The sequence below is a fragment of the Sciurus vulgaris genome (genome assembly GCF_902686455.1).
Source record: "Sciurus vulgaris genome assembly, chromosome: 8".
NCBI classification, from domain to species: domain Eukaryota; kingdom Metazoa; phylum Chordata; class Mammalia; order Rodentia; family Sciuridae; genus Sciurus; species Sciurus vulgaris.
In genome coordinates this window covers 57,081,164-57,094,641 of record NC_136468.1, presented here as the reverse complement: position 1 = coordinate 57,094,641, position 13,478 = coordinate 57,081,164, and positions in this window count along the sequence as shown.

Genomic DNA, 13,478 nt, shown 5'->3' with positions numbered 1-13,478 from the left:
TTGTAATTTGTAATAGATACCCTATAGGGATTTACACTTTATTCTGATGATTGTTTGGTTTTATTATTTCTCATAAATCCTGAGTTTAACAAATAAAATCTACTAGGGCAATCAGCTGTCAGGTGGTCCAAAGGGTCCTGGTATATAGTTAGCAGTTACACAAACTGCTAATAGAATGTGTGTAAAAGCTTGCTTTTGGTTAAATGTTTCGCGAGACATAATCATTGTCCCAAATGAATATCTTACCCATATGCACGCATGTTTATATTTGGCAACATTTGTTAGTTGAAATGTTGTGGTATGCTTTATAAATCATAATTTCTTATAATTTCTTTTTATTAAATTTCCCCATTATGAAAATAATGTAGCATACTTCATCTAAGAACTGACTGAATCTATATGTTCTTATTGTTCTATGGGCATTCATGTCAGGTTCCTTACTTTCCCTTATAGCTGATGGTACTGGAATTCATCATCTCCCCATAAAGCCAGTGTGACTGTATGGAGGTCTACATTAACATGGAAGGAAAAATAATGGAAAGCCATGTTCTGCACAGAGAGGCATTTTAGAATGAGGTTATTGAAGAATTCAGGAGGAAAATAACCTCTGAAATTAAATTGTTAATTAGTCTCATATAAAAACTGTATTTAAAGTCTAAAAACTAAATAGTTGCAAATTATAGCATCTATTTATATCCATTTAATAATAAAAGAACTGTTATAAGGAAATGACTATTCCAGGATAGAGCAGAGTTGTATGTGATCAATCTTAGACATGGAAGAAGAATAAAGAAAAAAGGGCAGTCTATGCCCCCCACTCAGATAGCTAACAGGTACATGAAATTTTTACCAAATCTAAATGACAAAAGGACAAATGAAAAGCAATTACAGAAACACAGAAACACAGCACATTATATTTATTGCTGTATATATTATTTCTGTAATTATTTCAGTTATACAATACATTGTCTACCTTTTTGAAAAATTTTCTAGGCCTTTGCCAAATCCTGGCTAAATGCATAAAACAATGCTGGTATTTGTGAAAACTGACCTCTGGGTCAATTGGCTCATAGCTCACAAATGAAAAATCTAGATTTTATTGTGTAAGTTAGGAAGATGAAACAAGCAGCATTCTTCATGGTAGGTTTTGTCCAGTGGTATGTGTTTTACACTAAATAAAATGTGAGAGAACCAGGCCATTTGTCTTTATATTCTGGTACTGTGTCCAACCAGTTTGGATCATCCAACCCTGTGTAGATAGGCTAGGTGGATGTTTTCTTTCATTTAAAAGAGTTTTAAATATCCCCCCTACTTTGTGGAGCAGACTTGAGCAAATCATGCAATTTTTAGTTCCTCAGCTTCAAATATTAAATCAGTATAATGGTGGTAACTAATTAAAAGGTTTGAGAAAAGATGGGTTGCACTAATACATGTAAAGAGCAGCAAAAATATACTGGTACGTAGTATATGCACAAGCATCATAGCAAAGCAGGGCAGGATGTTCAAGAGCATAATAGTAATAGAACTTGGTTGCCTGAGTTCAATTCAGAATACCACATAAGTAGCAGTATAACATGACTTCTCCATGGCTCAATTTTCTTATGTATAAGGAGATAAAAAAATATCTACCCCATTGACACTTTTGGATGATTGAGAATGTTATATGTAAAACATTTGACAGCTTTGTAAAACAATTTTTAATTATCATTACAAAATGACAAAATTATGCATTTCTATTACTTACATAATAAAGTGTTTTTACATTCAAATAATGTAATTTAAAAAGTTTTACCTATCATGTTGACTTATGAAGAAAATGGCTAAAGAGTCTAATCTGGTTTTTGAGTTAGTATTCAAAAGAGAGAAACTGACATTTTCAGAAAAGGTTAATGTAACAGCAAAAGCATCTATAAGGCAAAGCATTACTATGTCATGATATATATTATCTAAAATGATAAAAAATCTTTTAGAAAAAAACAGGCAATTGGGAACATATCCTAATTACTAAAAAAGGAAAAAAGAATTCTACTAGCCTTGTAAACATACCAAACACATGCAAATCGAGTTGAATGATTGCTCATTCTGAGAAGTTTTTAAAACCATGTCAGTCAGCAGGGCTCAGTGGTGCATGTCTGTAATCCTAGCTACTCAGGAGTCTGGAGCAGAAGGATTAAAAGTTCATGGCAAGCCTGGGTAACTTAGTGATACCCTGTCTCAATAGAAAACATAAAAAGGGCTGAGGATGTAGCTAAGTAGTAGAAAACCCCAGGATCAATATACGTAACACCACCAAATAAATAATTAATAAACAAATAAATCATGTCATTTCATATATTATGTCTTCAAAATACATAATTTCTCAAAAGCAAGGTGATTGCAATCTTATGACCTTTGCAATTTTACACACTGTGAAGAAAAATTGAATGGTTATTTGTAATTAATAGAAATAATTGTGTATTCCATTAGATGTTCCACATAATGCAGAATTCATAAAAGAATCACAGAAGTCACATGTCCTGTTTCACTTTCTGGATTTCCTTTTGTGCTTTAGAAGCCTAAAGTAGCCAATTTAGTTTGGGCTTTCAGGCATTTTTCATTTATCCATTTGTAAGTGTCCTCCATTTATTTTCCTTTCTTCTGCTACTGTCACTAACCCATACTTCACAACTGCCACTTCCCATTAGTGTCCTTTCTCCAGACCCTGTTATGAGTGCATCCTTAGTATCCACTTAGTGCTTAATGGTCTGCTTCATCGGTAGCTTTATACATATTTTATACATTTTGTGCTGACTTTTTCAGTGTTCTTTTTATTAAAGCAAGAATGCATTCCACCACAAATCTGTAATAATGTTGTCAAATGACAGCTTCCAATGCAGGGAGACTGTCCTCAGAGGAAATTTTGTTGAAAGCTTTGTTTTCTGAAAACATTAAAATTGAAATCATCTAAGAGTAATATAATTATAATAATACATAATAAATATTTAGAGCAAATATGAATAACGATGACCAATAATATGTCCTAGTCACTGAAGATTCCCTTATTTGCTGCGTGTTTCTTGTCCATCTGCTACACATTTTGTTTTGCTGACCCACATGGTTCTTCAGTTCAGGGAGCTGCAGAAATTTATAGATGAAGAGCACTAGGTAGTCCTGGTACTGCAATCAGATTTTATGTTAGTTTCAAAATGAGAAGAGTGTTTTGAAAAACCAAAAGGAATCTCTTCCTGTAAAAAAGACCAAATGGCCTTTGAAAACTTTCTGTAGGCACATTTTTCTAGGAGTGGCTTTAAGTCAGAGCAAGAAAAAGCAGATAATGATTTGGAGCAAGTTTTTCCTAATGCGGTGTGTCTGTGATAAAACAGGGGACTTACTGACAGGAGAAAATTGGGTGGTGCAAGGTCTTGAAATTGATCCTCACTTCCCTTGAACAGTATTTGGCCTATTCATATTGGCTATTAAATTATACCTCCTGGCTTTTTCCATACTTTTGGCTCTTATAAAATGAAAATAGTCAACACCTGGCTTTTCAAAGCAATTGTTAATTGAACACTTGAAATTAATGCTTGCACACAATATATCATTTGGGCCTAAGTTTTGAATCTTATAGATTTTAAATGTATAAATAAATTTATGACTTTATTACAAACACATATTAGTCTCTTGTAAGGAAATGCATGTAAAATACAGCATTTTAATAAGTATTCAATTTGCTTTGGAGAAGAGATTTCTTCATAAGAGGCAACTCTTCTACCTGAACCATGTTTCTTAAATTATATTAGCTTTGGTAATCCAGAAATTATTATTGCCCTACTATACTTTTACTATGCTTAATTGTCTGACATTAATACATTCAGTGGTGACTAATAAAAAATAATGATTTCTGAATGAAGTGTGCTAATCAAAATGACTTAAATAATTTTGCTTGATAATTTTTCTAGAATAATTTGATTTATTTCCAAAATTTAGAAATACTTTGATATCAATAGAGCTGTTTCTATTTTATTTGTAGGAAAAATAATAACCTTAACAAAGTGTCTTTGAATTAAACCATTGTAAACATTTTCTATGTATAACCTAGTGTTTCCTATTAAAATGAAAACAAATACATAACACTAGAATTTGAGAGAGTAGATCTAAGCAACATATCACAAGCACGAGTCCACATAGAAGTTATTATCATATGTATTATCACATGTGTTGAAAAGCTGTCATTCTGGCTTATACCAGTCTGTTTTTCTTCCTTCAGCTCCTAAGAGTCTTTTTATCCCCACTCCTTCTGAGGGTCTGGGGATTTGAACTGTGGTCCTTGCCCATGCTGGTTAAGGGCTTTCCAAGAGGAGCTATCTCTTCAGCGCCTGTTTTTCTGTACCAAAAAATCAAATAGCATTTTTTATTTGCCTACTTGATAATATTCCCCCCAAATTCAAATAAAAGTGAAAGGAAGGTGGTCTTAATTATCTGAGGTAATTTGTGCTTTTTCTTATATCTCCAACTAATATCATGGTTTTCAATGGTTAGTGTCAAATTGGGACGGATCTTTAAACTAAGATTTAAGTCTTAGTGTGAAGATTTTGCCAGCATTATCTCAGAGCTTAAGCTCCATGACTCGTGTAAGTGGTTTCCAATGAATCTTCACAACCCACAAAACAAAATCTAACAGCAGTTACTATTTTCCAGATACTGTCTTAACAGTTTTATCTATATTAATTATTTGTTACTGTAAACTCATAAAGAAGATTCTACCATTATATCATCTCTTTTAGTTAAATGAGAAACTTGATGCATAGAGAAGATGAGTGCTTTGTCCAGGTTCTCACAGCTAGAAAACAGGCAGTCTGTCCCTAGCTGTTCTTCTCCTCACCATGACAGGATCACAGAGTCTCAGATTTCAGACGTGCTGAGAAGGACTTAACCAACTCAGCAGCTGTTTTATTTTTTTATTTGCTTTTTCTCCCACATTGGGAATGAGATCACATGAAGCAATTCAGAATCCTCTAGGCAGTTTCTTCACTGTCCACTAGACTAGAGCTTCTTCCTCACATGGAGTTGGTTACAAGGTTTATATCTGTATTTATATCTTGAAAGTCCACCCAGGTAATTCTGATATACATTTAAAATGACAGCTATAGACACAGCGTGATTGCAAGAATACGTATGAAAAATTGAGAATAATCAATTTTTTTCTTTGAATGAATTCACATTCTTCTTTTGAGTGTTTCCTCACTTTGGTGTTCCCATCTCTTGTGTTCCTATAAACTATTCATATTAGTTTTACAAAGAGACTAGCTTATATGTAACATGCCATAGAAGATTTCAAAATACTTTGAACGGTTTTGAATAAACACTGAGCACTCAATGAAGATGAAGTAGTGCCTACTCAATTTTGGAAACACAACTGGATTTTTTAAGTATAAAAGTAAAAGAAGTAACACTGTACAGTACATTATTTAAGTATATTTGTGATAACTGATAAAACACATTCAATAATTTGGTAATAAATATCAAAATCCAGATTAGTAGTTATCTGTGCAATAAAAAGATCAGTCAAAGGGAAGAAGGGCAGAAAGGATAGAAGGAATATGTAGATAAATGTGAATTACCAAACCTGTGTGAATCTGCCTTAATTTTAGGTATGGGCTAATGATGAGTTTTTGAGTGGTCATTATTTAAAAAAATATATAGATTTTTCAAAGTAGCTTCTCATTACGTTATGTATTTTAGTGGTGTCTGTCATGATATTTCCTTTTTCATCAGAGAATTTTAGTAATTTGAGTTTTCCCTCTCCTTCTCTTTGTTAGTGTGGCTAAAGGTTTGTCTATTTTGTTTACTTTTTCAAAGAACCAACTTTTTATTTTGTCAATTTTTTGACTTGTTTATTTTGTTTCAATTTCATTGATTTAAGCTCTGATTTTAATTATTTCCTGTCTTTTACTACTTTTGGTGTTGTTCTGTTCTTCTTTTTCTAGGGCTTTGAGCTGCAATGTTAGGTCATTTAGTTATTGACTTTTTTTCTTTTCTTGAATGCGCTCCATGCAATGAATTTTCCTCTTAGTACTGCTTTCATAGTGTCCCAAAGATTTTGATATGTTGTATCATCATTCTCATTTACCTCTAAGAATTTTTTTTATCTCTTTCCTGATGTTTTCTGTTATCCGTGCTTCATTCAATAGCATATTTTTTAGTCTCCAGGTGTTGGAGTAATCCCACTCCTCGGTTTATACCCAAAGGACTTAAAATCAGCATACTACAGTGATGCAGCCACATCAGTGTTCATAGCAGCTCAATTCACAATAGCTAGATTGTGCAACCAACCTAGATGCCCTTCAACTGAATGGATAAAGAAACTGTGATATATACACACAAGGAAATATTACTCAACCATAAGGAAGAATAAAATTATGATATTTGCTGGTAAATGGATGAAATTGGAAAATATCATGCTAAGTGAAATAGGCCAAGCCCAAGAAAACCAAAGACTGAATGTTTTTTCTGATAAATGGATGATGATATATAACAAGGGAGGGTGGCAGTGGAGGGTGGGATTAACACTATGAATGCAGGTAGTTCTATGTAAGGACATCCAACCACCTTGGGCAAAGAAACTTTGGATGGCATAGAGGAAAATGGGGTGGGGGTGGGGGAAGGAAAGATAGTAGAATGAAACAGTATTACCCTATGTATATGATGATTGCATGAATGTTGTGTATCTACATTGTGTACAACCATAGAAATGAAAAGTTGTACCCCATTTGTGTACAATGAATCAAAATGCAGTCTATAAAGCTAAAAAAAGATTTTAATAAAAAAATTAAAAGCTAAATATAAGCAAAATAAAGTTTAGTCATGCACATGTATACAAACATTTTAAGGATTATGCATAGATCAATAATAATAGTGTGTTATGAACCAAGTTGTATTTATGCAAGTTCTGGAGGCTTGTGATTCAGGCTTGCTTTGCCCAGGGTGGCTGGATGTCCTTACATAGAACTACCTGCATTCATAGTGTTAATCCCACCCTCAGATTCTGAACTTGACTAACATACCACCTAGGATAATCCCTTGAAAAAGAAGATACTTATTTTCTTCTGTACCCTTGCTGTCTCAGTGTACAGAACAACAATAACAACAAAAGGGCAGAAAACTGATGTTTAAGAGATGAATGAATGTTGGTATTACGTTCAGTAGACAGAGTGTTGTTATTAAGTAACTTAAATATCTCCAAGTTTAAATGTATTTGCAACATATAATTGCTGTAAAATATTTACCATGAAGTGTAATGAAGAGTCTTTAATGAATGTGGACTCCTCATTCAATCTGAAATTTTTTAAAATCCACTTTGCTATTAAAATTATGTAGAACTTAATAAATTCTTTAGTTATTTTTAGATCAAAAGAAATATATAGTTTAGTATGTGGAAGCAACTACTAAGAAAATTAGCTACATATTTACCCAGACTAATGTGAAGAAAATCAATTCATTGGATTTCCAAATCCTATTACTCCCCTCATTTTCCATTTTCCACTCCTTTTGCTTTGAACAATACCTTTCTATAGTTAGTATACTTGTAATATAAATCCTGGACATGTGTCAAAATCCTTGTGAGACGGCGCAATTCAATAGACCCATGAAAACATTGTTTAGGCAATGTTGGTTTTGGATGCTTCTCATTAAAATTTGACATAGTAGTTATCAGATGAATAAAATGAGTGTGTTGATATTAACAAGATCTCATGATTATGAGGTTTTCTTTTTAAACTGGAAATTCTTGACTTCTGATCAAATTGGATATGCTTCAATAATTTTCTCTTGTATGACTTAGTATCAACTTTCTCTTGTACATTTAATTAAAACTTTGTTACTCTGCATTAAGATTCAACTTCCTTTCTCTAATCAAAAGGATGGTAATTATTGGAAAGACTATCAAGGCTGCCCTTAGGCACACATGTAGGCCATAATTTTCTTTAATCATCATTTATTAATACCCTAAATCCAAATATTATCAAGTAAGCCTATGTATGCATATAAATCAACATCTTATTCAAACCCTTTAAAATTTTGCAAGGCACAACTCTACATAGAGGGTATGCCATAGGCAAAATGTGTTTTCGATTTCCTTCCAACGCTTGATTTTCTCCTTCATTTTCAGTCTTTCAAAACTCTTTCCACCTGTTCCTTGACTCCATGCCTCAGGGTCCCACTCTTTGTTAGCTAATCATTCTTCTCCATTTTTGTTAATGTTTTATAGGTGGTAACTGTCCAAGTTTTGTACATTCTAGCTAACAAATTTCAACAGAAGCAAGGATTTTTTACCTCCTGTATTCAAAGAAAAAATGAATAGTGAGGGTTTCAGGCACCATAACAAGTCATCCTAAGGAATTATTTTCTGGTCTAAGAAGACTTTCATATAAAAGAGCATTAAGATGATTGTGTATAGATGATATGATGAGGAAAGAGGAAAAAAGAATGATGTTCACTTTGTTTCTTTGCAGGGGCGATTTTGAGTGAATATGTGATCCTCTAAAAGTAATTTCTACTCTGTTGTAGAAGAAAATATGGTGATAAAATCCAGATTTCTTGATAACTACCTGGTCCTTAGAGGTGGAAAAGAGCAGGAAGTGCTGCAGTACAGGACAGGCCATGCTCCCCACTGATTTATCCCAGTTTCAGATGTACAGGAACCACAATGACAAAAAATAAAAGCCATCAAAACACTAATGAGAGGGCTTTCAAACTGTTAAACTGAGAGCCATTATGGGAAGGCCATCATCTGAGTCATTAGCAGAAGGGAGCATTTGGAAGGCATCCTCAGGGAGGAATGCTTCACATGCAGAAATTCCAAGGGAATAGGACACTAGAGGGCTTCTTTGTTTTAGGCTCTATAATAATAGTATGGTTCATTTCTAGCCTCCTTTGGAAATAAAAATGGTTTATTTCATGGCATGCGGAGTTTTATTCCTAGAGTTGAGTTTCATTCTACCCAATGTTTTCAGAACATGCCCACCTGAGACATGCACATTTAAGTGAAATAGCAGCATGAGGATAGTTTTGCAGCTCCATGAAGTCAAAATCTCTTTTCCATTAGGTTATTTGACACCTGTGATAACCAAACAATGGCATATCTATTAACTTTATTTATAGATCTGCACTTAGGGTGTTGCAATTATGCACTTAAACATTTATTTGAAACAGATACATCTTTTGAAGTTTATGGGAGGGAGTGGAATTGAAATGGAATGGAGTGAAACCACCATAGCACTATTCTGTTCCTTTCCTCATTGTATCAGACAACAATTTAACAACAGATAACACTTTTATTAATGTCCACTAAATTCACAGCATGTTACAAATAGATCTTCTCTATTATTTATTAACCTCACATTTAGAAAGCAGTTTACATTACATTTTACTCATATTTCATGAAAGCTGACAAGGTGGTTCTAATTTAATAGTTGAGATCATTCAATTGCATACCAAGCCTTTCATAATTGTCAAAGAAAAAAGAGATGCCTGAGAATTTGAAGTTAAAGTGGAAAGGGGCAAAAGGGGGAAAAGAAAATATAAGAATGGAAATGTAATATGTCTGTATATACAAATGAAATGGGAATTATTCTGTCCACTAGAGAATGGAGTAAGGTGACATAATCAGTGAGTGAATAAAACTCTAAGAATTAAAGTTTATGGACTATAGTGGTATACTATGATATATATGGATCATATGCATGTGCGTGCATGTGTGTATAAGTTTAAAAAGGTCTAATTATTGTTCAGTGTGAATATTGCTAGTCCTTACTACTTCACTCCCATAGACTGTGCAATGGGATATGGCCAGCATATGTTTGCCTTATCAGATCACTATCAATTACAAAGAAATTGGGGAAAAATCATTATAATTTTAACCCTCACCTGAACTTCCTTAATTTTCTTCTCAAAATAATTATATGCATGTTTGAATTTGTATTTTATATTACATATAATTTTCTTTATATTTGTACCTAGGTTCCTTTCCCTCATTGAAACTTTATCTCATGGATTTTTTTAACCTCCTTCCTTAAAGCTCATTTTTAATTATTTGTTTTTAGTATTTATAAGTCCTCAAAGTGAGGAGATAGCATAATAAAAGACAACAAGAGTTGTAAAATATTTACTGCTTACTACTTTCCAGAACATATTCCAAACATTTGTCACTTTTTATTTTCTGGTCAGCCCTTTGAAGTCAGTGCTAAATAAAATATTAGTATTAAACCCTCAATATTCTCTGCTCTGTATGTCAGGAGATGCTGTTATCCTGCTCTCAGATGAGAAAAAAATGATCGTGAAAGCCTAAATAACTTGTTTGGATCACATTAGTTGTAACAGGCAGAGCCTAGACTCAGAGTCTTCCTACATCTTATTTTTCCCAATACATACTCTGTAATCCTCAAAACAAACAAACAAACAAAAAAAAAACCACAAGAATCTTTGGACAATCACTTGTCAATTCACTCCAGAAATATTATTCAGTGAACAAACTTGACTTATTAGAATAGAACTAAATCTTTACCCCTGTAGGAAGGGATTTATGTCTTAAGATTATGGCATATACAATTAAGGGCTTCTGTGCAAAAGTGCAAACACAATTGAGAGATAGAAGTCAGGAGACCAATTTACAAGAGGGTCCCTGCAGCCAAGGCTGTTTTCCTATCCATGTTGACAAAAGAAGGGCAGGGCTTATCCTAAGAAACAGGAACAGAAACTTAGTAGAAGAATTATGATCCCTGGCTCTGACATAAATATACAAGTCTGTTTCCAAAAGAATAATTTGTCATTTGTAATAGTTTGAATCTGAAATGGTCCCCATCCTCTCAAGTGTTGAAGGCTTGGTCCCTAATGCAACAACACTTGGAAGTGGAGATTGTAGGAAGTGATTGGAACAGGAGGTCTAGAAGCTAATCAGTACCTTAGTCCATTGATAGATTCATAATTTGAATGGACTACTGGAGGGTGGTAGAAACTGTAGAAAGTAGGACTTCGTTGAAGGGAATGCATCCTTGTGGTGTGCCCTTGGGAAATATATTGTTCCTGGCCCCGTCTTCTTTCCCTCTTCTTTCCAACTTCCATGAGGTAATCACACTTGCTTTCCCACATCCTCCCTATTATGATGATGTAAAGGTAGACTGAAATTACTGAAATCATGAGTCAAAATATATCTTTCCTTCTCTAAGTTGATTTTCTCTGGTATTTTGTCACGTGACTAACATACCATTTTTCTCTCCTACTAAAATTACTGTCAGCATGATGATGTGAATATTGATGGTATGTAGGACCCCTCAGAATTCTTCACTCAATAGGAGGTCAGGAGATGCTAACTATTGTGGGAAGTGTATCAAAAAGGTTGTTCGTTTATTTTATAATAAAAAAATAAATAGTGGTATGTTACATCTTTCTCCCTCTGTCTTTTCAAATGGGACCCAATTTAGTTCAACCTAGTGCTTAATTAAAACTGAGTCCACAGAATTTGCTGGCCCTAACCATTGATCTTTAACATTTTTGAATCTCCTGAACACATGAGGATTGAACTTTTTAATATCCTGGTATTTCCAATTGAATTTCTTTAGGGAAAACAAATGTAATTTGCTTTCAGATGCATTACTTCATATAATACAACAGCTCCAAAGTATAGATTATACTATTTATATATTAAAAGACACTAGAAGTTAAAACTCACATAGCTGCTGAGTTGAGATGCGTATTTAAAGCTATGCCTGTCTAAATTTAGAGATCAAGGTTGAAATGTTGGCAACATCTGCAATTAGTTTAAGTTTCTTCAGGCACATACTTGAACCACTTGAAGAACATGAATGAAGAATTCTCTATGATAGAAACTCTTCTAATATTGGAGGGATATCCATAGTTTTATGCTTTAGCTGACTTTGTTTTCTGAATCCAAATTCTCTACCACTCTATTTTACCCAATTCAAATAACCTCTATTCAATGTATGGCCATGCTCCATAAGGAAGTAGAAAGACAAACACTAAGTACCAGATTCATTTAATTTACCACAAAGCAGTTATAACATTTACTGATATTTAAAGTTCATAAAAATATTTTAAAATATGCATTGAAAAATGAATTTAAAAAATAACTCTGAATTCAGCTTTTTCTATCTTCAGATTATCTATATATCAATTTACTAATTGATTTATTGCATGACAGATTTTCTGTAAATAACTATATATACTATTTTGAATATGTTGTGTTCTGGGTAAAACTAAAAATATATATTAACAAATATAGTTACTTATTAGTAATGCTTTTGTTAGGTTTATTATAAAATAGACATCCAATTGTAAATACAATAAATTATTTAATTTATTTTCTTTCTTTTACTTTTAATTTAAAATTGTTTTTACCTTGTATGTGAAAATCAAACACAAATTATACACACTTATGTGGTACCATGTGATATGTTGATTCATTCATACATTGTGCAATGTTTATCAGTTTAAACATATATCCTAAAACAAAAATTTCATTACAATGAAGACATTCAAGCTCATTTCTTCCAGCTTTTGACAGATGCAGTACATGGTTGTCCACAGTCACCCACTGTGCAATGACACACCAGAACTTCTAGCTCCTGTCTACTTGTAACTCAGCACCCACTGATTAACTTCATTCACTTCTCCCTCCGTCCTGTTTTCCCTAGATTCTAGCAACCACCATTTTACTCACAAGTTTTTTGACTGTAGATATGAGTGAGATCATGTACGCAGCTTATTTTACTAACATAATGATCTCTGGTTCCATTCATGTTGTCCTAAGTAACATTTTTTATGATCGAATAGTATCCTACCATGTATATATGAACCACATTTATTTTTTAATTATTTGATTTTTTTAGTTATATACAACTTTCTTTAGATTATATTACAAATGAAACAAAATTCAAATGTAGTATTGTCTATCCACAAATATTTATGCTAACTTTTAAAATAACTACCTTTGTAGTACAATAAACCAAGTATATAAACAGTTCTTTGACTGTTTATTACTAACTGGGTTAGTGCTTTTTAATGAACTCAGAGAATAGAAAGACATTTATGTATGACTAATATATCTGAAAATTGTTTATCTATGTGTTCATTGTTAGAAACATAAAAGATAATAAAACTTCCTTTTAAATGTTAGCTTATTTGAGAGTAAATAATATTAGAAGTTTAAGAAAACATATGAGACAGGATAAAGAACTGAGCTAAGCATGGGAATCAATTATATATGTGGTCAATTGCAATGTAAATCTGTTTAAACTGTTCCTTATATAGACCATTTGCTCCAAAAATGATTACATTTCATTTTAAAGGTAAGAGCTTATACTGAGTTTAAAAGATTGAGGAAAAACTTTGAAGGAGTCTAATCATGATATAGTATTAAACTACATAGGAGAAACCAGAAAATACAACTTTTTAAATTTTTGTGAATTAAAAATAGAAATTTAAAA